At 38.1% G+C, this 25,773-nt stretch overlaps 1 protein-coding gene and 1 long non-coding RNA gene across 6 annotated transcripts in view; one reads left to right on the top strand and one right to left on the bottom strand.

The window, feature by feature from the left end:
* Positions 1-25,773, bottom strand: part of LOC105197268 (nephrin) — a 300,694-nt gene that overhangs the window by 39,035 nt on the left and 235,886 nt on the right. The gene's annotated exons all lie outside the window — the stretch shown is intronic.
* LOC105197250 overlaps positions 1-25,773 on the top strand; it is a 95,496-nt gene that overhangs the window by 9,079 nt on the left and 60,644 nt on the right. The window contains exons 4-5 of the long non-coding RNA XR_005574369.1: positions 12,676-13,823; positions 14,135-14,183. This is a non-coding gene — a long non-coding RNA (uncharacterized LOC105197250). The remainder of the gene's footprint in view (positions 1-12,675; positions 13,824-14,134; positions 14,184-25,773) is intronic.

Genomic DNA, 25,773 nt, shown 5'->3' with positions numbered 1-25,773 from the left:
TATTACAAAGTGAAAAGCCGTCATTGAAGTATGTTATCGAGGGCTACTTGTGCATCCATTCAGGCATTCGCATTCAATCGGTCGACAATGTATCAATTCGCTATTGGCACAGTTGAATGCAACGTGTACTTCGCATAAAATACCTCGGATAAATAAAATCTGCATTATAAAACTACTATCCCAATGGAACTTTATTTTTTTCCGTTAATAACATTTGATTCGGTGCCCGTGCACTTTGTCGTATTTTCGGAAAATTCGAACACAAAGCGGTTATAACTTTTTCAAAATTATATCAACAACACATCAATGTTTGTTTTTTTTTTTCTTTCGAACGTATTATGTGCGGTACATTGATTACAAAAGTTATACGAATGGAAACTAATAAGTAATTAAATTGTTACAAATTGATAAGAATTAAATCCCGGAAAATTGATTGGAAATCTAATCGGTAGCAATTGACAGAAGTTTAATTAAAAAAAATCAATGAAATATACAATAGAAATCGATAAGTGATGTATTATTCTATCGGTCGGTCTCCTTCCGGTATAAAAAATTTCGACATTTCTGGAAGATGACAGAGAGGCTGCTCGCTCTCTTTTTGAAGAATTCGAACAACGAGGTCGTTTATATAAAGGAAGAGAGACCCTCGATCGAAGACCAAACACATTTATGCGCGAGCAGTTCCATTTTTACGGTTCGCGTAAAGAGACACTTTGCGCGGCCGAACGACGACGACGTCGACAACGAACGGGAGGAGGGAAAAGGGCGCTGATGCTGGTTATCTGGGCGCTCTACTCCGTCTGTCTCCTCGAGTTTATATTGACAGCCGCTCGGAAATCCTCCGGGGGATGCACGCGACGAGCAGGAGCAACTACTACGCTATCCCGGAAGCTACTTCGTCACCGCGAGACCCGACATTGCGCATCGGTCGGTCGGCGCTACGCCGCTCCGATCGGGACCCATTACCGATCCGAGATAAATTTTCCCACTTCGATATCCCCCTGGGCGCATTTGAAAGGGTCGCGTTCGTCTTTGGACGCGTGAGTGTTGTACTACGGTGCATCGGCGCCGATATAAAGCGCGGGCGGTGGATGCATCCGCAGAGTAAACGTATAGTAGGTAATGGTCGTTACGCGTGCGTTTCCTGACGGCGGTAACTGCGAACATTGTCGCGGCAGTTGCTTCTCTTTTCCCTTCTCTTTTCCTTTCTCTCCCTCCCCCTCTCTCTCTCTCCCCCTATATATATATATATATATATATATATATATACATATTGTATTGTATTGTTCTCCGAGAGAAATATTGCTCCCGATACCGCTTTCAACATTTAAACGCGCTGGGTATTGTGTCTCGTGCGTTTTCGATACGTAAAAATCTCGGCGCTTTCTTAGGGTGCTTTTGAAAGCCGATAATTTCACCATTAATTATAAGGACTGATGATTCATTAACAATTCTCAATGAAAGATAATTTTCGTTTAATATTAATTAATAATTAATACGTACATACACATAGATATTCTACTTTGTCAATTGTTTTAAAAATTATACTGAGAAAAATTCCTAATTTTAATAAATATTTATTCATAGTACTAATAAAATATTTACTTACGGTATTATACGTATTTACTGAAAAAATGATAAAATTAGTGGCTTATACTAAATAAATGCATATTTAGTAAATATTTTATTAGTACCATTCGATCAAATATTTATTAAAATTTAGTAATTTTTCTTTCAGTGTAGTTACGAGAAATTAGTTTCAAAAAATTAGTTTCAAGATTGCAATTACCAAGTAAAAGACAATTAAGACAATCACAAAATTAGATTATTTTAATCTTTGTAAAACTAAAATAAATTTTTACACTTTATTATTTTTTTATACTTTTGCACCTTCTATCTCTTTATCTTTTTGGATTTTTCTTTTTCTGAGAAGAATCCGAAAATATCTTTATTATATGTATACATTCCATAATCATGAGATGTCTTTATAAACTTTTTCATGAATTTTGCATTGGATCGCGAGTTTCCTAATTTTTAATACCTTTTGGTATCTTCCGCAATTAAGCATGGAATACTTAATGTCTTGATTGGAATAGCAATTACTGTTGTGATGTACGCGACATAAAATACTATCATCTTAATAAGGAGAATCGAATTAAATTCAAATTAGAATGTGGTGTGAACGAGATATTTAACGTCCTTCCGCGTCATGTTCGATGTAAACCGGTCTTGGAAAATTGCAGTGTAAATGCTAATATTTCGCGGGGGCCGTAATTTGTAATAAAAACCTTGTAAATATCTACTTACGTTGTAGGTAAGAGAAATGGGAGGAGGGGGGGGGGCATTTATTGACGAATGCCGGATGACTATTATTGGCGTCGATAATTTGTAACCGTTCATCTCACCTTCTCGGCGCGAATCGCGCGAGCCATTCTCGAAAAGATCGTCGCCACGGAGATTGGCGCAGAATTCCAGAGATTCTTGGCCGATGTCATAAATGATCTCTTATATAGATCCGGTTTTGGCATCTAAGCGCTTCAAAGCGCACAGACAGGCCAGTGCACGTTAAAATGTAATTACGCCGCGTTTGCGAATTACGATCGAGATATATCTAGCGCAGGAATGGAAATCGCGTTGTAAAACTTTAACACGTAAAGCAGAACTCAGACTCTTGCATAAAATCGCCTCGATACGATATTGCAGCCAGCTGCGTTCGCAGCATATTTCGTCGACAATGCAGCCAACAATGCGTTACATTGAATTTGCACCATGTAACAATAAAGTATTGAGCTATGCCCGCCACTGAAAAAAATCGCATTGTCAACCTTTTTTTTTTTATTCTGCGGTGATTTTGGATATTTCTGTTATATAAAATCGAAGTTATAAAATTACAACGCTCAGAAAATCGGATAACAATGGACGGAGTTTAATAAAACATTCAAACAAATTTGATAAAAGTATCGCGTATAGATTTTCGGAATGACATCTCTCGTTCAAAGCGCGCTAATATTAACGTGGAAATGAACATAAAACCTCTCGTCTTTATCGTGTGCACGTGCGTGCTTTAACGTCGCAATTGAATGTGTCACACTAAACAGAATATTAAAGGCCTTAATAAAATCATTCAAAGCGAGTTGTACGCTTTCCGACATCCATTTCGACTCGTTTGAATCGCTTGAAATACGCTGTATAAAATGGCAATCGGGGAACAATGTGCGACATTGAATGAAGATGCTAAGCTTTGGTGCGAGGAGAAGAGACAAATGGAGACACGGTTCTACGATAACGTCGCCTTTGCTAAACGTGGGATAATGTCAGTTATACGCTAAATGCTTATTTAGCTGCTTAGTCGCCGTCTGTGCCCGTCCTTTACTCGCGTTTTTCTCACCCGGGTTATCCCGGTAGCCGCATCCGTCTCGGCTCTTATCTTCTTCGGGAGGCAGTTTCAGCGCGGGCAGGCGCGAAAGTCGAAGGATTGTTCTAATTACAGGGGACCGGAAATACGGAGGGGGGCGGAGAGGTAAGAGGGGAGGGGAGGGGGAAGAGAAAACGGCTTATATAGTCGCGAATATTTCACGAAATCCCTCGAGTGAGTATCTCGACTCTCCGAGTCGAGGAATTTATCCTCGCCTTTATGCACGAACGCGCACTTCCTCGTAAGTGGATTCGACCGGGATTTATAGGCTAATGATCGTTACAGCTTCCGATTGCGCGCGTTTGCGCCCGTAATCGCCCTGCCCGACCGGTCGGTCGATCCTTCGAACCGTGCGCTCGTCCAGAGATTACTCCGAAACTTCCTAATCTCGACAGGCCAACGTCCGCCTTTGCTGTATATATTTCGAATCGTAGATATGCGAATCGCGTACGTTTCCGCACTAATCGGCGTATGCAAGCGCGAACACGATCGCTTCTCGGAGCCAATAATTTTTAATGGATTCTCGCGAAGTGACCATAAATTGAAATCAGATCAGAAGATATCAGAAGGAAAATGACGACGCGCGTCTTCTATTCTCGCAGTGTGCAATTTTGAAATTATTATTTAAATATTAATAAGTATTTTTGCACAACATTATTTTGTCTTGACAGGAATATGAAATTTTATAACTTTTGTTTTACAGATTTATATTTATTTTTTATTTCTCTTGTATACTTGTTATATGTAACGACATAAAAGTTCAAGTTAATTTTATACAAATATCAGCGCGTAAAAATTTTAACAAATAAAATACAGTGTACGTATTATTTTGAAATTTTTAATTAAACATTAATTAAATGTAAATATTTTTGAACAAAATTATTCTGTCAGAAACAGTAACTTTTTTTTTTAATAGATACTATACTATATATTTATTTTCTATTTCCTTTGTTCTAACGTGAGTTTGTCAATTTTATATTGGCGTGTAAAAATTTTAAACATGAAAATGCGATTTGCGCCGAGGGAAATTTAACTGGCGCGTAGTAAAGATGTCCGATTGCGTATCTCTCTGCTGAAAGGAATTGCATATATCGGTAATGCTCACATAAACTCGCTTCGATCTTACGCGGAAGCGTCGCGCTACGATTTATACGTCGTGCTTCGTTTTACAGCCATTAGTTCGAATTAATAGGATCTGTACTCACGTCACTGCAATGTATGTACGCTTATTTCTCCTGACTAATCGATAGCCGATGACGCGTTGTGTACATCAGAGCTGTCCAATACAGACGGAACCTGTCTTTCGGTTGTTACTCAATTCCCCCTTTGATTAAGTAGACAGCACAGAATTGTCTTTTAATTAGAATATGTGGAAAATAGAAAATTGTTTTAAATTTCATTACCGCTAATAGCGATTTTATAATGGTAATAACGTTGTTATAATAATGTTAGCTTTTCATCGATTTAATTAAATTAACGAAGTAACAGCAGCTCGGCTTTGCGTTCCGTTGTAATTCGTGCGAATTTTTATAACATACGTACACGAATGCGCATATACGTGATGTATACCAGATAAAAATTTTAACGCACCTGAACTCGTTTATAAAATTTCCGGGAAGTTCAAACGGAAAATGGTAACAATGCGAACGCTGGCTATATTCGTGGATTGCATACATACCGCAAGCAAGTAGCGTTCAAAAGGCTGAATCTGAAAAAGTCTAAAGTTTCGTGAAAGAAAATCTCATGCCACGGCCATTATCTACTTCGCTTGTTTTCATACAAGTCGTAGAAATGGAGACTGGTACAATATACCGCGGTACAATATGCGCATCATACATTTTTATATCGCGCGAGATACATGAACCCGACGCGCGTCAGTGCGCCGTTCTTTTTCCTACCTTTATCAAAATATACAGCTGTCTGTAAACTCAAATACGCGACGCAACGTACTCCGTTCTTAAATTAAACCAGAAAAAGGAAATGCGTTCTTTTTTTTAACCGAAGAATAAAAATTGAAATTTGCTCTTTACTGCTAAACTTTTCTCATAACATTTAACAAAGTTTCCTTCAAAATTTTAATGCCGGCTTTTTTATATTCTATACGCGTACTTCTTATACTTTTTTTTTTATCTCCCTATTCGATCTCTGTCTTTTCTCTTTTTACCGCTTTATATTTTATATTTCGTTGACAAAGGATAAACGACGTTTTCATTACGCCAAGTCAATTTGGAAAACTTTCGACGTCTTTCTTGTAACGACAACCCTTGTCTTTACCTACCACGGTTTCCGCACGGTGTTAGCGTGCACGGTGTTAGCGTGCGCCTAAAGAAGCATCGCCCGTTTGTTTCGCGATAAATCGCACCCGCACTTAACGGCAATTGGATTCTAAGTCGCGTGGATGCGGGTAACCTGATAGACCGATAAAGCTCTCCATCCCTTTTACGCGAAATCGAACGGGTGGCGGCGGGTTTATCGGCCCCCAGTGGCTACATTGAAGAACGGCAGGTCCTCCCGACGTTCTGTCTGCCCTTTTCTTTTTTTACCTTTATCTCTAAAGGAAAGCGCGAGTTCCGGTTTGACTCGTCATGAGATTCCCGCGGGACGCTGCTATTTAATTTAATGGGTACGGCGGCGACTAGCACTTTTTCTTTAGATCTCCGTAAGTTGAGAAAACAGGGAGGATGGGAAAAGTGGTGTTTGACGTGAACAGACGATAGGAACTACCAACCGCCAATCTATAGATTGCCTCTAACGAATGTAATTAAAGAAGTGTGAATCGCAACGAGACTTGTTTTTAAACTATATAATTTTGGAACCCCAATTTTATTTTTCTCTTTAGCCAAATGTTGTAAATGAACGAGGTAAACGTAAAAATGTAAATGTTTATTTTTTCCTAAAAATATGCAAATTTTGGTTTAAACAGAGTCTCCAACGAAAGCTTTTATTAAATATAACGTACTGTGCTTACCATACATAAAATATCTAAAAAATTGTAAATTTTATATATGCTAGAAAATGAAAAAAATGTTGGTTATTTCAGTATCGAGTAATCAATAGTTTGTGTTGTGTGTTTGTGTGGTTTCTAATTAAAAATTTTTAACGAAGAAAAAGAAATATATAATATTTAATTAAATTACTACTGGATGAATAATTTCAAAAATATATCTTTGGTGAATGAAAAGCAGTGTTTTAAATAACGCACTTTAATCATAAATCTACTATAGAATTTTGTTGAAGATACGTGATTACTTGGAATATCAATAGAAGCGGGAGATTGGTTTACGCGTAAGATTTTTTATGACATTGAGAGAGGTGAATTGGTAATTCAATCCACTTCCTCTGCTGTCGCTTTTTTACGAGGTAGCAAGCCGGATTTCATATATTTAATAAAATTCGATTTCCATGCCGTACAAAGCTTGTAACGGGATTAAAGAAAATTAAAAGTGCATGAATGAATATTTCATTATTAATTATAATAGCACAAAAAAACATCATAACTAACATACGAGCAAACAACACTAAGTTTTATAATCCTGTTGGATCTATCAAAATTAATTAAATCTTTAAACTGTTAAAATTCTCAGTGAGTTTTATTCATGTACTAATATAATTGTTGGATTTGAATGATTATTAAATGATAATATTTAAAAGGGTAGCAGGATTCATCGTCGATAAATATTTGCAGCGTTGCATTCGATTTACAACTCTAGTCGTATCGCACTTGATTTATTTCAATATGGTGGGTGTAAAATACGAGATATTGATAACGATAATGCTCATACGTGTTTCTGTAGTCATTTCGAGTAGTTCGCGACGCGAGAGGCTGAATAGTCGTTACATAGAGATCCGCTGTAGTCTGGAAATGGACTTATCTCCCTTTGAAGATGCTGTCACATTATACGACATCCGCTGTCCTTTCGCCGGACGCAAAAGGAATTGAATCCGGTTTTTGGAGTCCGCCGGCGGAGTCCGATCCGCGCGATCTCAAAACATCCATTTTACATTTTCCGGAGCGGTGGGCTGGAAGGACACCGCCAATATGCCCGGAACTGGGTCGATGGATGGATCGCAGTCATGCCGGTGAACAAGGACGACGAGAGGAACGGATACGATGGAGAGGAGAGGAACGGATACGATGGAGAGGAAGAGAACGAGAGGCGGACAAATAGAGGGAGGGAAGGAAAGGATCGGCCGAGCCCACAGGGTCGAGGGGTCGATTGTAAATTCGCGCGTTGGTTCGTCATGGCGTTGTATCCTTCATTCCCATATACATGGGAATCGCAAGGATCGACAATGGTATAAAGGGAAAGAGAGGAATAGAGAGAGAGAAGGAGAGAGAAAGAGAACAGGATGAGATAGGCAGATGGCGGATGAGTCCCGGGGTTTAGTGATAATTGAATGAGCCGGCGTTGTATCACTGCGGGATTTCATGCGGCATCGACCGTGCCATGCCCTGCCCCACCTTGCTTCGCCGTGCACACCGTGGCATTCGCGAAAGTGCGCGCGCGTGGACCAGCAGCGTCCTGCAAAAATGCGGGGAGAGCTTTCAGGGCGACCGGCATCGACGTTGATTCACACCGTGCTTAACCCGCCCGTTATGCGTACGGATTGTCCGACTGGTCCACTTTATTTCTCGAACAATGTGCGAAACGTATATTAAAAAAGAAAAATCAACTTGGCATCGCGAAAGAGTGATTTGCGAGAGGTGCGAATAATCCGTTTTACGGGAAAAAAAAATTTCGCCCGCGACGAATGACACTTCGCTCATTTGCTACAACAACGACGTAACTAAAAAATTGTAATTTGTAAAGAAAAAAGAACTTTGACGAAAATTGAATATATTGGATAAAGAGCTAACGATACTCTAATTCCTCTATAGTTAGAATAAACCAAATTCTAATACCAAAATTGCATTTAAAAATTGTATTACAAAATTCCACGACTGGTTGTTGCATCTCCGAATAAACCATGTGGTAAATTTATCAAGTGGATAAACGTCTACGTCTACACACCCACCCACTATTTGTCTACGTGTAGACACAGACATTTAACTACTGTACATATTCTCACGTAATTTATCCGAAAGTGGAACTGGCCTTAAATAATTCAAAATATTCAAACTGGAAAATTTTGTTTTTTGAATTATATTGTTATAGCAAACGGGCGATTTGTTAATCTGTTTTATTTATTATCATAAATATCTAGAGCACGACATTCAGGCGCGATGCGAAGATATGCTCCAAAATAAGTATACAATTTATGCATATTTTTTTAATTATTACATGATTGTATTACGTGTACAACATTATAATAATGATTTATGTTCCGTTGCAAATTTAATTGTTTTATCTCGGCGTTCGATTTATCTTATTAATTGCGTCTGATTTATCGTCATTCGTGGTGCAATGGACCGTACTTTATTGGTTCTAAGGGAAAAGTCATTTCGAATTATGGCGTCGCGCAATAAACCGTTTCTACGACCCAACCATTAAAATGACATTTTCATGTTACGCGCTATAATATCGACGACGTTCTGTTTCTTACATTTTTCAAAAAGTTAAAAATTCCTCCTTGGAATACAACGCGACAACTCGGCTTTTCGAAAAAGTTTCAATTTTAAGACGCGATTATGCTGAAACGCTGAAACTTTTCTGGATGTTGCTTTGACGAATTCAAGAAGGAACGACATCTTTAACCTACTTACGCGCTTGCGTTTTTCTTTTTCGAAAGTTGGAAGAATATCGTTCAGCGTTTTAGTTCGTCACAATATCTCGGTTTGAAATTTCGTCGTTGTTCCATTTCCGCAATGGAAACGTTCCTTATCCCTTCGGGATAAAACCCATGAAAATCGAAAAGCCTCGACAGGCCGAGTGCGCATTTTAATCGCTACGGAGAATACGCCGATAGCCAAGGAGAGAAGCTCGGCAAACAGACATTCCCAGACTTACGTCAGTCTCCTGCGAAAAGAGAAAGAGCTCTGAAACCGTTCTCCGGTGCATAACACAGCGACATTGTGTCGCCCGGCGTGTACCGCCCGTTTTTCCGCGGCGTGTCTTTACTTTTTCCCGGATGTACCTTACGTCTTCTGCGGCGAGTAGTGCTCCGGCGAGTCACGCAAGTACCACGAGTTTCATGAAAAATCGGGAAAGTTGAACGTTCCTGCGCGCGGCGAGGATGCACTACCGCCGTGAGATTCCTCGAATTCGCCTATCCCTGTAGAGATGGTCGAAAGAGGACGAGCAGTAAGAAAAACTTTCTGGAAACACGTACAGCTCGCGAGTAAATTTTAATAATGCCTCGTTTATTATTAAATTCGCCCATTCCCATCCACGTTTTCACAAGAACAACGGACTCTGCAAAGTCAAAATTTCTTTTCCCCCAAAAAAAGCCCCCCATCCCGAGGCTCAAATATCACGAGCGGGATCGAAACGATGTCATTAATTACTTACAACATTCCTCGGGTGTTCTGCAGTTTCATTTGGCAAAAAGTATAAAAAAAATATTCATGCTGTGATTCATACATCACTCAGAATTTTTTGATTAATCACGAAGATTCATATCGTTCAGCCTCCTTTATTTGTCATCATTGTGACTGTTTCTTGTTAAAAGCGTGATGATCCCTCAGCGTATTTCCGTGGTGTGCGTTTTTATCATTTTTATGCAGATATACGGGATGTTTTACGATTTTACAGTTTTAACATCGTGCCAGTTCCGGTAACGTCTTATTTAGAGAAATGTCTTCTTATAACAAGATACCCTCTTAGTTTGCCATTCCCTCTCGAGAAGTAGCGATCGAATAAAAACTCGATGTTTCTGATCGGATTTGAACTCGGGTCTTTGGCACGGAGAGCAGAATCACAGCACGCACAACTGTCTGCGCACACAAACTCATGTCGTGCATAAATAACACTGAAATATTTTATTCAAGCGAGCCTTGAAGTGCGAGTCGATAATAAAACATTACTTTTGTAATTAAATTTTATGTAAATTTTCTTTTGAAAAAATTTTTTCTATACTTAATTAAAGTTTTAACATTAATGTTAAAAAGTTGATCGGTCGCATTTTCGCTGAGTAAAATTGGCTTCAGATTTTCATAGACTTGCGGAAATCTTTAATCGGGTGTGCGACATATTTCGTAGGTAATTAATCTTTTCTTCGATTATGTTCGCAGTGCAATCTTGACAGTGTAGTGTGCAAAGCACGTGCTCGCCGAGATATCGAAAAGAAGAGCGAGATGAAAGAGACATGACGGAGCAGATTACGAAAGCGAGAAGCGTTTTCGGATCGTTATTCGGAAAATTTATGTGCCCGAGTCGTTGTCGTCGCCCGTGATCCTAGGACATGTAAGAAGAATCTTGCACGATATGCGCTCCCGGTTCTTTTACAGCGCGACTAACAATCGGCGAATACGACGGCCATTGAGAATAGGTGAAATAACGTCAGCTAAGCTCGGTACGAAACGGCTTTCACGGCTTGTAAAACCGAGCTATCAAAATTGGTTTCGTAACTGAAAACGGTACCGCGTGTCCGAAAAAGTTCTGCGAGGAAAGACCACTGCATTGATCGGGTACCAATCGGACGACGAAGCGAAATGCGTCGACCCGTGAATGTTCGCGTCGTGAAACACGTATATCTCTTAAACTTTTCTCTTGAAGTAAGAATTATATGAAGAACGTATAAATTTTATAATATTAGTCCTTTTTAGTTCAATTTTTATCATATTGTTCTCGTTAGAAGGAAACTTTTATTTCTTGTTTTAAAGTATTAGTTTGTCAAGCATACTTAATTGAGAAATTGAATTTAATCCTCTATAAATTCATACTAATATTTGAAATTCTATTAACGCAATATTAATATTTCTTTATCATTATTATGTTTTTTTATAGTTTTGTCACATACAAAAGTACATAATAATTATATAAAAAGATCTAGTGATTTTAAAACTCATAAAATTATTCTCCAGAATTATTCGAATGATGTTGACAAATTAATTTTACTATAATTTACACTAATAGCACATTTTAACTGCATGCAAATTACTTAATACTTTTCAAAATAAAAATTTGAATTGGAATAATCTCGATTTATTAAACCGAAAAAAATAATGAAATTTAATAATAAATTTAAATATGTAAAAAATAAATTTATTTTCATGTAATAAAAAACATGGGGAGAAAGAGAGAGAGAGAGAGAGAGAGAGAGAGAGAGATTACTTTATCATATTTTTTCTAAAATTTTATGTCTCAAAAAGAATGACATTTACATGATTTTAATATATATTAAAAAAAAGAAATAAAAAAGTGTAGACTTATTGGCGACGATTTAATTTCATCTTATTAATTTATTAAAATCCCGTACGCAATTTTATTATGACTGAAAGAAGAAAAAAAATAATTTTATTAATAAATCAATTTTTTTTATAGAAAAACTTTTTTAATCGTATATAAAAAGAGAAGCAAAAGATAAATTTTATTCCTCGAATAAGCATTAGAACGCGCAACAATGGTCCATTTATCGAAATGGAAATAAATATTGAAATGTTGTTTAAAATGTAAGAGAAGAAATATCCGATATGTATTTATTTCAATTCGTTAAACATTTCGTAGTAACAAGTCGGTTAGCGCGGGACCTTGGTGTTTGTTATTGTAGGGTACAGCGCGCTGTGCAAAACAAGGTCAGCGTGCTGTCACTTGCTCATTATTCGATCGAGAAGGTAACTGTGCGTGCGTATCTTCGCATTACCTCTCGAAACGTGATCCAGTCGAGTACCAAAGACGCTAATCGCTGTTGCCTACGAGACAGTAATAATTACTAGCAATTACTAGCTCACGCGATTAAATAATTCTTGCAATTAAAAACTCGAAAACATGTCCAGCTATTTACTGAAACAAATAGTCCATCGATTTATTCTGAATCGACGCGATAGAATTGGAAATTATAGCAAGGCTATGCAATAACGATGAAGTGAATAATTTTTATTTAAATTATTTGTGAATTCGATAGCTTATTTATGACATTATTTTCTAATGTAAAGCTTATAAAATATTTTTAATCTTATTTCAAATAATTCTTATTTAAATTATTTGTGAATTTAACAGCTTATTTATGACATTACTTTTTAATGTAACGATTATAAAATATTTTTGTTTTTATTTCAAGATATATAAGTACTTTGAAATACTTGATAAAATATTTATAGCATATACAGGATGTATAACATATCTGGTATATTCAATAGATATCTTGATTGCATCTTGCAGATATTTCTGAAGATAAAAATCCAATGACGACAGGAAGCGAATCCATCGTCGCCGATTTATAATAAAATAAATGAACCGCAGCCGGTTCGTCGCGTCGCGCGTATTTTCCGGGAGTGTCGATTAAGTTATCGGACTAATAGACTTTTCATAACTCCCATTCGATAGAATCCTAGTTCGAGGGCCGGAAATCGCACCCCCGCTGCTTGGCAGTGGATATCTCCTCTCTGGGGCGTTGCGCATGGTGGCTAAGAAAGACGGCGCACCGCGACGTTCCATGCCGAGTGCCCGTGCACGAGGTAATGCCGGGCCGCATGTACGACATGCCCCGTGTGCATGTTGCGCGGCTGTCTGGTTGTGTGAGGTTACACGCTCTGTCTCTGACGATCGGTTCGGTCCTAAGCGGTAAGAGTTCGGATCAGTTGCCTTGGATTCGCACGTTTCTCTTGCTCTCGTCCACCATCCTAAGGCTTTCTTAGATCCTTGATACCATTTTTGGATTCTTTGGATCTGGGGTTCGAGCTAGGTGAATCACGTTTAATCTGACTTGGTCAGAACTTGGCCTTGTAGGTTAAGCTTGTGACGAGAGGCTGGCTCTCATTTCCTGATTCGTCTAAAATGCTAGACGTCGGCAATGAGTACCTTCTTCTCTCGTCCTGCCGGAGTGTCTTGTCGACGCCGCTTGGATATAAGATCCAGTGGGACTGATCTTGATGATCCGTTGGCTGGGCGTATGAACGAGTCAATTTTAGACGTAATTTTTGTGAGACAAGAGGCTTCGGATTCAATACCATTGATTTCGTTTTCTTCCGCGTGGGGCTTACCCTTTTTCGGGGGCGGGTACGCGTGCGTCCTACTCGCCGACTCGGGGTGCTGAAGTCACGGGAATCCCTCTGAATGGGAATTTATATCATGGGTTTTATAAACCCGAAGTGCCGCAGTATATTCGCGCGAAAGACTTTTTTAGACTTAATTAGTCCACGGGCGCAATTTTAGTACATTATTATTCGCGAGTGTTTTTTGCGAGTGTTTTTCGCGAGTGTGTATTGTTCAACGGAAGAAGGAGGCTTGACAACCCGGACATCTTGAGGAAGAGGTAGAGGAGGAGGAGGTCTAGGATAGGCATCGGGCCCCGGCGGAGCAACTTTGGAGTAAATTATATAATTTATTTTACGTATTATTTATCATATATCTTGTGATACTAATCAGTTATTTCTATTTACTTGGATTCTTCATTCGAATAATTTAACAGTAAGAACTAGAAAAAAGTTATTTATAAATTTTTAGAAAAAATTTGCTTAAAAAAGTTTAGGTAAAAATAATTATTTTAGAAGGATTAGTTAATTAATTATTTCATGGATATTCATTTTAAAAAATTAAGGATTTAAGGTTATAATACCTTTTTTGCATATTAATTATTTTAAGCATAATAAATATATTAGATATATTCTTTATGTTACAGTTCAACGCAGCTTGTAACGTGATTTACTCCGCTGTTGCGCGTCGTATTGGTGAGTCAAATAATTTTTTTATAAATAATAGATTTATATGTAATGGATATATAAATCCATTATATGTAATGGATTTATGAAAAATAATATTAAAAATATGAAAATCGTATTTATAAAGGATATAACAATATTCTTGATAATATAAAATCTCATAGATCCATCAATCTTTAAAATGGATGGGCTAGAATAGATTAAAATCAATACGTAACTCTGGAATGTACGCAAACAACTTGTTATGCACACAAGAATGCACTTGTGTGCATGTACAACTAAAAAAAATAAAACACATTATATCGACCGTATCTTGTACGACAAAATACTGAGCGAGATATGTCACTCGTTTAAAATTTTATAGAGCAAAAAATCTCGCAAGAATAAATACAGTAAAACAAGTGTCAGAGGAATATTTTATGAGGTAGAATAAGTTTCATAAACAGGGAAAAATAAAAGTTTTCATAAAAGAAAAATTGTTTTCAAAGATAATAAATATATTATTATTCTTCACGCTTTTTTCTGTTGTCAAGCTTTTTACACAATGAAATTTTTAACAGTTGATACACCACGTTGTATTAATAATATTATTTAGTTAATTCTTTTTTAATATCAGATACATTTCAAATGTTTCAAATTTTTGAAGTTTTTCACTTTTTTATGATATTCTTCTTTCGCGCGTAAACGAAGATCAGAAGAAAAACCTAGAAAGGAAGAGATATTTATTGTATTTATTATGAAAAAATACAAATAAAAAAAATATTTATGGAAACGATATAGATTATAATAGAAAAATTTATTATAATTTAACTTAATTTTATTTAAATCTTAAAAACAGAATGGTGTGAAATTCAATAGATATTTTATTGCGGAGTAAAAAAATTATAATGTACATTATTTCAGATAAAGGAAAAAACAAAATACAAAAAAATTAATGATAATGTTTAAAGGTAATTTAACATTAACGTTGGTGCAAAAATGTATATAAAGAAAATGAAAATATAATATAGTATGAATTAAATGGAAGATAAATAATGATAGACGCGCGTGACAAAAATGATCGAGTCTCAAACGAAGTCCACGTAAGTACAAGTTCCATATATATCGTAAGTATATAATATTTATTCCTTATTTTATCATCGTAATAATCGAAATTACATTATTCGTAGAAAAAACAATTGTATTTTATATACTCATGCAACAAAAGCTTGGAACTACATCGCATCTAAAATCGGTGGATTAATTCGCCATCGGGCCTAAGTATTTCACGAAGCGTATACTCGTATTTCTCCGCTAACGATTGTTCTATTTATCGTTCGATATACCTCCATTTCGCCCGGGCGATATCGTCGGCCGCGAACAGCCGCATCGGCAGCAAGCGAACAGTCGGATGATAAACGCAGCTTTGGGGACCGGGCGCGCGGGATAGGATAGGAGCTCTCCCATTCCTTCTGGTCGAAGGAACCCCCCCTTTTTCCTCCTTTCACCCCGTTGTCGCCTACGTACCGCGTTTCTTGGCGAAAGGGGGCACGTACCGTATCGTGATGGCGCGGGACGGTCGCACGAGGGCACTTTACTAAACGGTCGATAGAAGGCGGCGGCCGCCCCGCTTCGATGAAATACGAGCACGACGCGCCAGCTGGCTCGTATCGTCGCTGGGAACAGTGTACAATGTTCGTACAATGTTCAACGGCGACGCGGCTCCAGCGGCAGCAGCGGGACTTGTCGTGTATGTACGTACGGCCATTCTTTGTTCGAAGGCCTGGCTGAATTACGAAGAGTTCGACCCGATACCACCGTCCAGTGGTGTCTTTCCAGTGGTGGGCAGACCGCACGACTGCTCCGGAAATTGGGTGACCGTATTTTTCGTGCGCGTACAATGGCAGACAGAAAAACCTAGGGCCGTTCGCAGCTTTTAAAGAAGGGAGGGGGAGGGGGGCGAAAGAATTAGGACGTTTAAAAGAGAAAAAAAAAATTTTTTTATCGTTTTCATACCGGCAACATCGCGCATGCGCCCGTGTAAAGCGCGAATTGTTTCTCGAGAATTTAGAAAAGGAATATGCGAACATTTGTGCATTTGCACTATGCGCGCTCGCCAAGTCAACGCCCTCCCGCGGTTTTGACGCAACGAAAACGTGCCGCAAACATGCAACGAGCGAACTGAATTTTCTAGTGAATTTTTTCTACGGCCACTTTTAGCGTTTACTCTTCGTTCCGCGGCGAAAACGAAACCTGAAGGTAAGTCGGGACCGCGAAGAGACAGGCACCTTCCGCGCAGGAAACCTCCACCGTGTTTCCATAAATATTTAAATGAAACCGTAGTTTTCTCTAACAGGCGTCTCGTTATAATTTGCTCTCATTTGCTAAACGTAACCAGCTTGTTTCAATGATTACTACCATTGTATTTAAGCTGATTCTCTTCTCATCCACGAGAATATAAACGAGATAACGGCTGAAAATATAATTACGACCGTGCAGGAATGCGTAACTGAGAGACGCCCACTGTAAGGCAAATTGCATTTATCAACGGATTAACAATGTTACGAAATCATCAAATTATCGTTAAAAATACCATTACTAAACAAGAACAAAATTGTTGATTTTTTTAGTTAGTTTTGTAAAATCAAATGACTTTCGTGAAATTAAACTTACATATATGTATTTTTTTTATTCAACTGGTTCTTATATAAAAGTGAATTTTTTTTGTTCGCTCCCAGTCTTTGTATTCAATATTTTGTTTACTTTTTTCAAGTACTGCAAAAATTACAGTATTGCGCAAAAAGAGAATGTAAAACTGTCGCAGTCAAATTCTATGCAGAAAAGTCCTATGAATCCTTAAAATACTATAACACTACGTAGGCAGGTCTCTTGCAACGCAAGCTCCTCGGTTCCACCGTCTGCCAGCAATCGACCCAACTTCCAACGACTGCTATTACATAAATCGTAATAGACTTAGCTATGCATGTTTTGCCTTATTAATGCGCGTAAAAACACGTTACCAAGCAAAGTTCGAAAATTGAATCAATTATGAAGGATAAAGTGTTCCTAGGCTAAAGAATTATTTTGATTTAGTTAACAGCATCTCTTTTGTTAAAATTTATTAACGAAAAAATCATTTTTTTGTTATAAATAACTATCTCTACTAAGAATTGAATGATTATCATCTAGAGATTAATTTTAAAATTTTTAAGGAAATTCAGGAAAACAGAATGCGTTTTGAAAACGATGAATTTTTAAAATAAGAAATCTTAATTTATGTAATCGCTATGTTATTTTTTACGTATACCGAACTTTTTTTACATCAAATCGAATCTAATTAAATTTTCTTTATTCGAATTCGAATGGATAAAATTTTGCCCAAATCGAATCAAATCTTGTACAATTATTAACATAATTATTATTAGGTTGTATATTAATATGTTAAGATAATAACAAAAGATTTTTATATTATAAGAAAAATAATATTGATTGTATGATATCAAGTCATTTCAAATAATTTTATAAGATATTGTCAATACATTCGTATTTGATCTTAGATTCTCTTATATTCTAAATTTTCGAATAAATAGTTCGGATTCAAATCATAAAAAAATTTTACCTGAGTTGATTTTTCAAGTAAAGGACAATGTTTTTTAAATGTTTTTTTTTTAATATTATAAAAATCGATATAATAAAAAAGAAATATTTAAAAACCTTTAAAAAAAAACATTGCTGATTGCGTTGTATTCGGATGGCGTATCTTTAATTAATACACATGCATTATTTCGTTCTGAGATATCAAACGTTATATTGTCGATAGGCAATCAAACGTAATCCTTAGAGCCCTGTGGATCGCAGGGGTAATGGGTACACAACTCTAAAATCCGAGTGGCGAGCAACGGCACTGATTAACGAACGCGGTAGTGTAGAACCCGCCGAGTCGATGAATCGAGTAATCGTTTGCCCGCCTCTCTAATCCTGATTAAAACTACGAGAGAGCTCCGACATGGGCTTTCTGTTCCGCGGGCGTAACATCTGACTAGGACGTACTTACGGCGGCGTATAATGTAGCTTGTTAATGCGGTACTTACACCGTTCGCCGTATCTCCTTCCATCCTTCCTTAGCGTAGAAGTGCGCGCGATTCTGCGAGTCTGCTCGACATGCATTATTCAGAAACACTTTACATTATTTAAAGGGACATTTTCCCAGTGTGCGGCTCTTCGTTGTTGGTTACGGAAGACAATAAGGCGGACGGTAGGTGAGAGAGAGAGAGAGAGAAAGAAAAAAGTTTCGGCCGGAAAGGTAGTGAGCGAGTAATTATAAGACCGCGGAAAATTAAACAACAAACGTGCAAGCGCGAGCTCACGCCCGGAGAGTGATTTATCCGCGTCCACCGTGAAATGAAATAATTAAAACGCCGATGATTTATCGTTCTCGTACTATAATGTCCAGAGATGATACGCGGATTTCGTCTGCCGTGGAAAATAAATATCGTTGATATGACGCAAGACGTAAAACGTGAAAACGTTTCTGCTTTTTCGAGATGCATTCCCTGCTGCACGGTCATAAATCATGATTTATGAAAAGGACAATTAAAACAACGAATATTCGCATTGTTTATTCTCGGTGTCTTTCGTTTGCTCTTGCATAATCCCTTAACACCCTCGCGAGATCCACCGTCTCTCGGAAGGTAACCAGAAATAAAGGCTATTCATGCAACAGAAAATTAGAGGATCCTTTCAGCTTCTAGACGCATAGTGTAGAAATTCGTAGAAATTGGCGGTGAAAAGGAGTCGGAGAGGAAATTGCGCGATGTAGGAACGCTGCGGCGTGCCTTAATTCCGTAGCCGATCTTTCGGGTCAATGAAATTAGGTCGTGAAATCAATCTCGAATACCTGCATGTTCCTCGTGATAGTCGGCCATAGACTTTTATTCGCCTCAAATCGATATTGTTTTTCTTTAATCGCTATTGCCGACGGACATTGTTAAATTCTTTCACTTGTGCAATTGTTTATCGTGTTTCTTCTTACACTTGGATGCGAGTGAAACTTAGAAACTTGAAAATACTTTGTTAAAATGACAAAGCTTGTAAAAATGTGTGACTGCAATTTGCTTGCGATGTATAAAATTAATGTTGGAAACTTTTTGACTTTGTATTTTCCTTTTGTTCATTAGTGATCTTCATTTTCATCCCGCTAATTTTAAGAAGTAGCATTAAGCAATTGCATATTTTTCCTGTTTAATTCGCGTTTCATAAATTAATTATGTCCTCGTTTTTTCGCGTGCAGCAGAAGTGGAGCTAATTTTGCATCCGCACATTTCTTCAGAATTTCTTTGCATTGCCTAAGAACGTCTTTCCCGCGTAATTTATTCCCATGATGAAGAGAGAGAGAGAGAGAGAGAAAAGTTCCGGAACTCTTTGACTTTGTCTTTGCCCGACTAATTAGTTATCCGTGCTATGAATATTATGACGTTGATAAAGCGCTGAGATTGCGATCGATGGAAAATGGAAGATCAGCGTTTGCATTCGGAACAATTGTTTATCCATCTATAACGATGGCCGCAATCTCGGTCACCGGTAAGGTCCCGCCGATATTATTTTAGGAGGTATAAAGTCGCATAGTGGAATCTCTTAATGAAAATAAATGTAACCAACGTGCCAGAATTCCGAGATAGCGTTTTAATCTCGGTTTGATTATTAAGTCAACATCCTGACGAAGATTCTGCGAAGCTGTGTCAGTTTTTAGTAAACGTATCGGATCTAAGCCTTGCCTCTCGCGGAAGAAAATCATTCGCGTTTTCTTTCATATCTGAAGTTAATTCAAGAACCGAGGAATAAACTAAATTCGAGAATAGATCACTAACGATAGATGCAGATTCCGCGCAGTAATTTCTAGTAAAATGTAATAATATGTAAATTGAATAAGGAAATCGTATAAGTGAATTGATTACACAACTTATTGATTACACGATATGTAACTAAAGGATTTTTTTCTACAGAAATAAAACAAACCCCAAAAGTTGAATTTTCAAGTAATAAAACAGAAACTTCTCGTCTTGAAACCGTTCGGTGTATAAATGCGATAATTTTTCTCTGAACATATAATCAGTGTAAGAACAAAATTGTAGGCTTTAATATTTTGAGGGTCCATTTAAAAGAAGAAAATAAATCTCTGGACTTGTTTGGTTTTTGCTGGAAATTTTATATATTTACTTAGATTCATATTTTTTGTTTTCTGTTTGATTCTTGCGGAAATAAAATTGTTCACGATGTGAGACCATAACTCGGATTTGAAAAAAAATTGTTTGATTCTCGTAGAAAATTTCAATTATAATTAAAAATGTTGTTAAAATAAAAGTATTAAAATCTACGCTTTCGCGATTCTTTCAAAATTTTCGAAAAGTTAGACTTTAACAAGAGCTACGTATTGAATAGCTATGGTTCTGGGATACAAGTGAGGTCATAGAGCATTTCGGAATTTGAGCTTTGTGCGAGGTGTTCGCTAGAGTCGAGGATCCGTCGAGGTACTGTTTGCTCTTTGACGAGTGCAATCATGACTTCTGAATGCGGAGCATCGCGTTAGTCGGAGTAGAGAAATGAAAGAGAGAAAGGTAAGAGAGAAGGAACAGCACGTTGCTATCGCACAACTCGTGCATCAATGACCGCGTCGGCTTAAGCTCCCAAGTGCTTCTTCAGTTTCCGTGTTTGCCTTCGTCGACTCGTTTGCGCTCAAATTAAATACCGTGTAAGAATAGAAAAGTCGAGAAAAGAGGGAGAATGCGTCGATACCTGCGGTCGTCCCTGTGGTGTCGACGATTTCTTTGCTTTCATCATGGACGCGCCAGTCCCTTCTTTTTCTCTCGTGGTACTTGTCGAACAAAGTATCATCGCTATATATGATATACTCGTAGAAAAATGCAACTACTTTTTTTATTTAATTTTGCGCTTCGAGAAGTCGCACGAACGTGAAGTCACGAAAAAATGATCTCGACGAGAATATTTTCAAGACCGAGTTATTCACTCGTAATGTTTTGTAACCCCTGCAAATATTATGCAATTGGCTATGCATATGGCACAAAGAAAATGAAAAATGTTTTACATAAAATTTTTAGGACGAAGTCAAACGTTTTTTAAATTTATTGTTTCTCTCATAAAAAAAAAATGAAATATTTTATCACGCATCTTACACAGGAAAAAAAGAACGTTCTTGTTTTAAAAATATTTTCATTTTTAAAATACTGAATATTGAAAAATAAAATTATATAACATTCAACAGACATAATTTGCTTACATGAAGCTGTTTTGTATAATAGTTTTATCAAGAAAAATATATTCCTTTCATTTAATAATTTTCATAAGTTAAGAGGAAAAAGTATCACGTAGAAAATAACTTTATATCTTTAAATTAAGAATTAGAACTTTTTAATGCTATTATTATCAAAACAATTACATTGAGCTTTTCAGATGATTATTATAATATTAAAATAAAAATATTAGAAATATATGAATATATTTCGTTGAAATTAAAATTATCAAATTCTTTGAAGAAGATGAAATTATATACTAACAAGATTATTTTATATATGAGCAAGAATATAATTTCTTCTTAAGCAATGATTGTCAAATAGAATGTATTAGGTTTCATTTGATAGCAATGTTTGATACTGTTTTTTTCTGCGTGAGCTAACCGAACTCGGAAATTGCAGGAGTAGTTCGATATCGCTCGTTTTATTTTCCATTTCCATTTCCTCGCGTGTCGCGAACTCCGAGAGCAAGCTCCCGAGGACGACGTTGACATGTCGACATGGTCCGAACCTCGCGCGGAAATCGTCGAGACGACCGACTCTTGGACGAGACGAAAATTACAGTATTAACGTCGCGACGCGCTCGTGTTCCACTCGCCGGACGCGAAATTTATTGCGTTTATCGCGCGCGCGGCGCGGCGACGCGACGGCGTGCTCATTGGTTCTATTTCGACGTCAATGTAAATTCGGCTTCCTGCACCGAGAACGAAGCGAAACGTTCACTACCTACCGATCCGCGCGTTATACGCGTTTCTCGTCGATCATTCCGCAAATGCGAGCGTATTATGCGAGAGCCCCGACACATCGATATTAATCGGACGTGTTTCGGCGTACCTTTCCGCCGATGCAGTCGACGTTGAATTACACGTAACAGCGATCGATCGGATGACGATGATTTTCCGACCGGCTTTAAAAGACCGTTGCGGTAGACTGTGGCAGTTGTGCGAAATGACATAACGATTGTGTTGCATTTCACGCGATTATTAATTAAATGGCTCATTTTCAAACGCCACACGTACCTATAGGTCCATTAGGAGTAGAATGATGGGTCACTTTATATGCGTAATTTGCTGAAGTATGCAATTCAAAACTGCATCTACGCTTGTAAAAAATTTGCATTTTTATAATTCTCTTTTTATTGGAAAAAAAAACGTTGATAATTTTGGTCTAATGTTATCTATTTTTTTAAATATTTTATTTTCGTAACATTTTCTTCTAAATACAAGTAGAAATTATGCAAAGAAATTGAATTAATACGTCTATTTTAGGCACGTTTTGTGTCAAATTCGTAATTAATAATTTAATTTCAAACTCCATATGCCGCGAGATCGATTCCATGTTTGTGGAAATTGCCCGCAGCTGAAATTATGCGGCTGATATTGATAATTGTCAATCAAACGCGATCGAAATATGGGCGCATATTAGCAGGGATGGAAAGTATCCGACGGGTAATCTGCGGTATAAAGCGGGATGAAACTATCTCTGCCATCCTCTTTTTCTTTCTCTCCGTTGCGCGAGGATACCGGACATTCTTTATTTTCACAACAAACATGTCGTTACAATGTAATGACTTTTACAGCGACGGCAGGTAGCCGAGAAAAATCTCATTTATTCCGCGACAACAACAAATTTTCATTGTCCGTGTCTCTAATAATGTCTATCACGCTTGGAGGACAAATACACATAACTTTTCCTTTATATAACTTCTTAATCTTCCTGGCGGTGAGTTCTAAGGAAAGGGATATACCAGATATGAAAGAATATACCGGATATATATTAAGAGAATTTTTTTCTCCGTGTCGCAGAGATAATAGAGATTAAATTGCAAATTATATATTTCGTTTTATCAGCGGAAATGAAGTATCAATAGCCCCGTTCAAACGGTAGGTAATTAAAGTCTTGACAAGTTTCAAAAGTATGCAAATGCACAACAAGCGTTTTATCTTCATTTAATTTTGTATCGACTCTGCAACGACAGAACTTCAACTTGACGTTTCTTTAATGACGTATTCAATTATTATAATTAGAAAATTGCGGGAAAGGGAAGGTGGCGTTGAAATAAACGGGCGATTGATATTTCGGCTGTATCGTACACCCGCGATGATGAAAAACAGTGTAACGGTAAACATCGTTACATATTAGCGAGAAAGATAATTACGTTGACGCTCATAAACATGTTGAACAAACAAAGTAATTAGAAAAAATGGATGCGCGGTTGCTCTTTAACCAGTGAAAATGAAACGGTATCGATCGCGCGGTATGCAATTTTGCGGTCGGCGAACCGCGAAACTGCTCTCGTCGCTCAAACTTGGAATTTTTTTTCCGCTTCTAGAAGTTTGCCGGCGATAATCAAGCTTTACCTGCCGGCATATAAACTTGGCACAGCACGCAACCTGTCGCGCATTATTTATCTTTTTCACCCTTTTTTGTAAATAGTTTCCGCCCCCTCCCCTCCGCCTTTCCATCGTTTCGTTACCGTTGTTTTCAATTATCACGCAACCTTTGTTGCGTCGGACAAATGAAGAGTTCGCATCATCAATGGTACAAATTCACATCTGTTTCTATATATCGAACGTTCACTCGACGTTAAGTTAATTTCACTAATTAAGTTAATTTTAATACAAAAACATGTAATCGTATTTATGTTTTCAATTGATTTAAATTTAAATTAATTTAAAGGGATTTGCAAGCTAGCGAGATCAGCTTGTTTTCCCTTTTCCAATCGAATTCGGAATTGGACGACCATATTTAGGGTTAAATTACCGGTGCAGCGAGAATATCTCTCGCGGGCGAGATAGTTGAGCGAGTTTCCAAATAATTCCTGCAAAAGGGGACGAGAGAGATCGCGCGGGTATAGCGGCTTTTTCAATTATGAAGGGACGCTATTTGACAGACACGCGGAATGCGATTTCCGGCGCGGCACCGCAACGAGCCTCGCGTGTTATTACACGAGCAAGATCAATTCTCCGTGTATGCGCGCGCGCGTGCTGATGCAACGTCAACGCATGGAATCGCGAACTCATCGAGGTTTATGCACGCGCTGAATAATGCACCTGATACGTGTGCACCGAGCGCGCGCACACGTTGCATATGGTTTTAGGTCGTCGGCGGTCGTCGTCGATGCCTGGCCTACATTATGCTTAACGAACTTACTGTACGAGTATGATACGACGAGTATATGCAGCGTATAGTCGTGTACGCGTATGCGTTGTAACGCTGTAATACCGTGTAGTGTTAATTAATTAATCCAAAGAGTGTAGTCCTGCTCTCCCTCTCTCTCTCTCTCTCTCTCTTGTTTAGAGAATCATTATAGCTAGATAACGATTACATAATTAAATGAGAGATTACCGAGAACAAACTAAAACGCTGCGGATCTTTTTGTGTGTTAAACAAAAAACGGCACCTGGATAATTTGTGCTTCGAGCTCTCTATGAGAAACAAAGAGAATTCCGTGGAAAAATGTTACGATGCAGTCATCGCGAGGTTTTCGATTTAAGGAAACGCGCGGAAACCGTGGGGGAAATATCGAATGGTAACAGGCAATTTGTTTCGCGGGATGGATTTTGCGACGCGGTGGCGAATCTCCACTCTCATTCGATTCGGCGTCGAATTTTCGCGTACGAAAGTCACTCAAGTCTTTCAACGGGGACAGTCGAGAATTGCGACTCACGTCGTTCCGCCCGTGCCTTTAATCCACGGACGAGTTTGCGCGCGCAGGAACCGCGAGCGCGAAATGAGATTCATAGCTTGGTCGACATAAGGCGCGCGCGAGATACGCGCGCGACGCGCCTCCATTAAGGCGAAGCTGGCTGGATGGAAAATCGTATATATGCGGCGTCTGCTACTATGCGGCACGTACTATCATTTCGCAACGCTGCTGGCTGGTGCACGTTGTGTGCGTGTGCGTGTGCGTGTGCGTGTGCGGCTGCGGGTTGCAGGTGCGCGGCCCCACGTGTGCGAGAGTCGCATGAACGTCGGATAGATGCAACTTATTCGACAGCTGCGACGAGTACGTTGCGTTACGTAGAAACGCGAAACAAATTTCAGACTCGGAATTGGAAAGATTCGGCGTAGCCGACTGCCATTCGCTGCGCGGATACTTCCCGCGAGATATCCTGCGTACGTGCAGAACGCTCGTAAAAAAAAGAGAGGAAAAAAAAACAATAAAAAGACAAGAAAAATTCTTTGCGCATCGCGATCTCCGGATATAAGGTTCTTCTAAACATGGGTATGTTATGACTACAGATATGGATAACCGGATTTTGTAGAGATCCCGTGGAATGCGAGGTTTTCTACTTTTATTGCGATTATCC

Source organism: Solenopsis invicta, chromosome 3, assembly GCF_016802725.1.
Source record: "Solenopsis invicta isolate M01_SB chromosome 3, UNIL_Sinv_3.0, whole genome shotgun sequence".
In the NCBI taxonomy this organism is placed as follows: Eukaryota; Metazoa; Arthropoda; class Insecta; order Hymenoptera; family Formicidae; genus Solenopsis; species Solenopsis invicta.
Note: the sequence above shows the minus strand (reverse complement) of the source record. Positions and strands in the feature narration are given on the sequence as shown.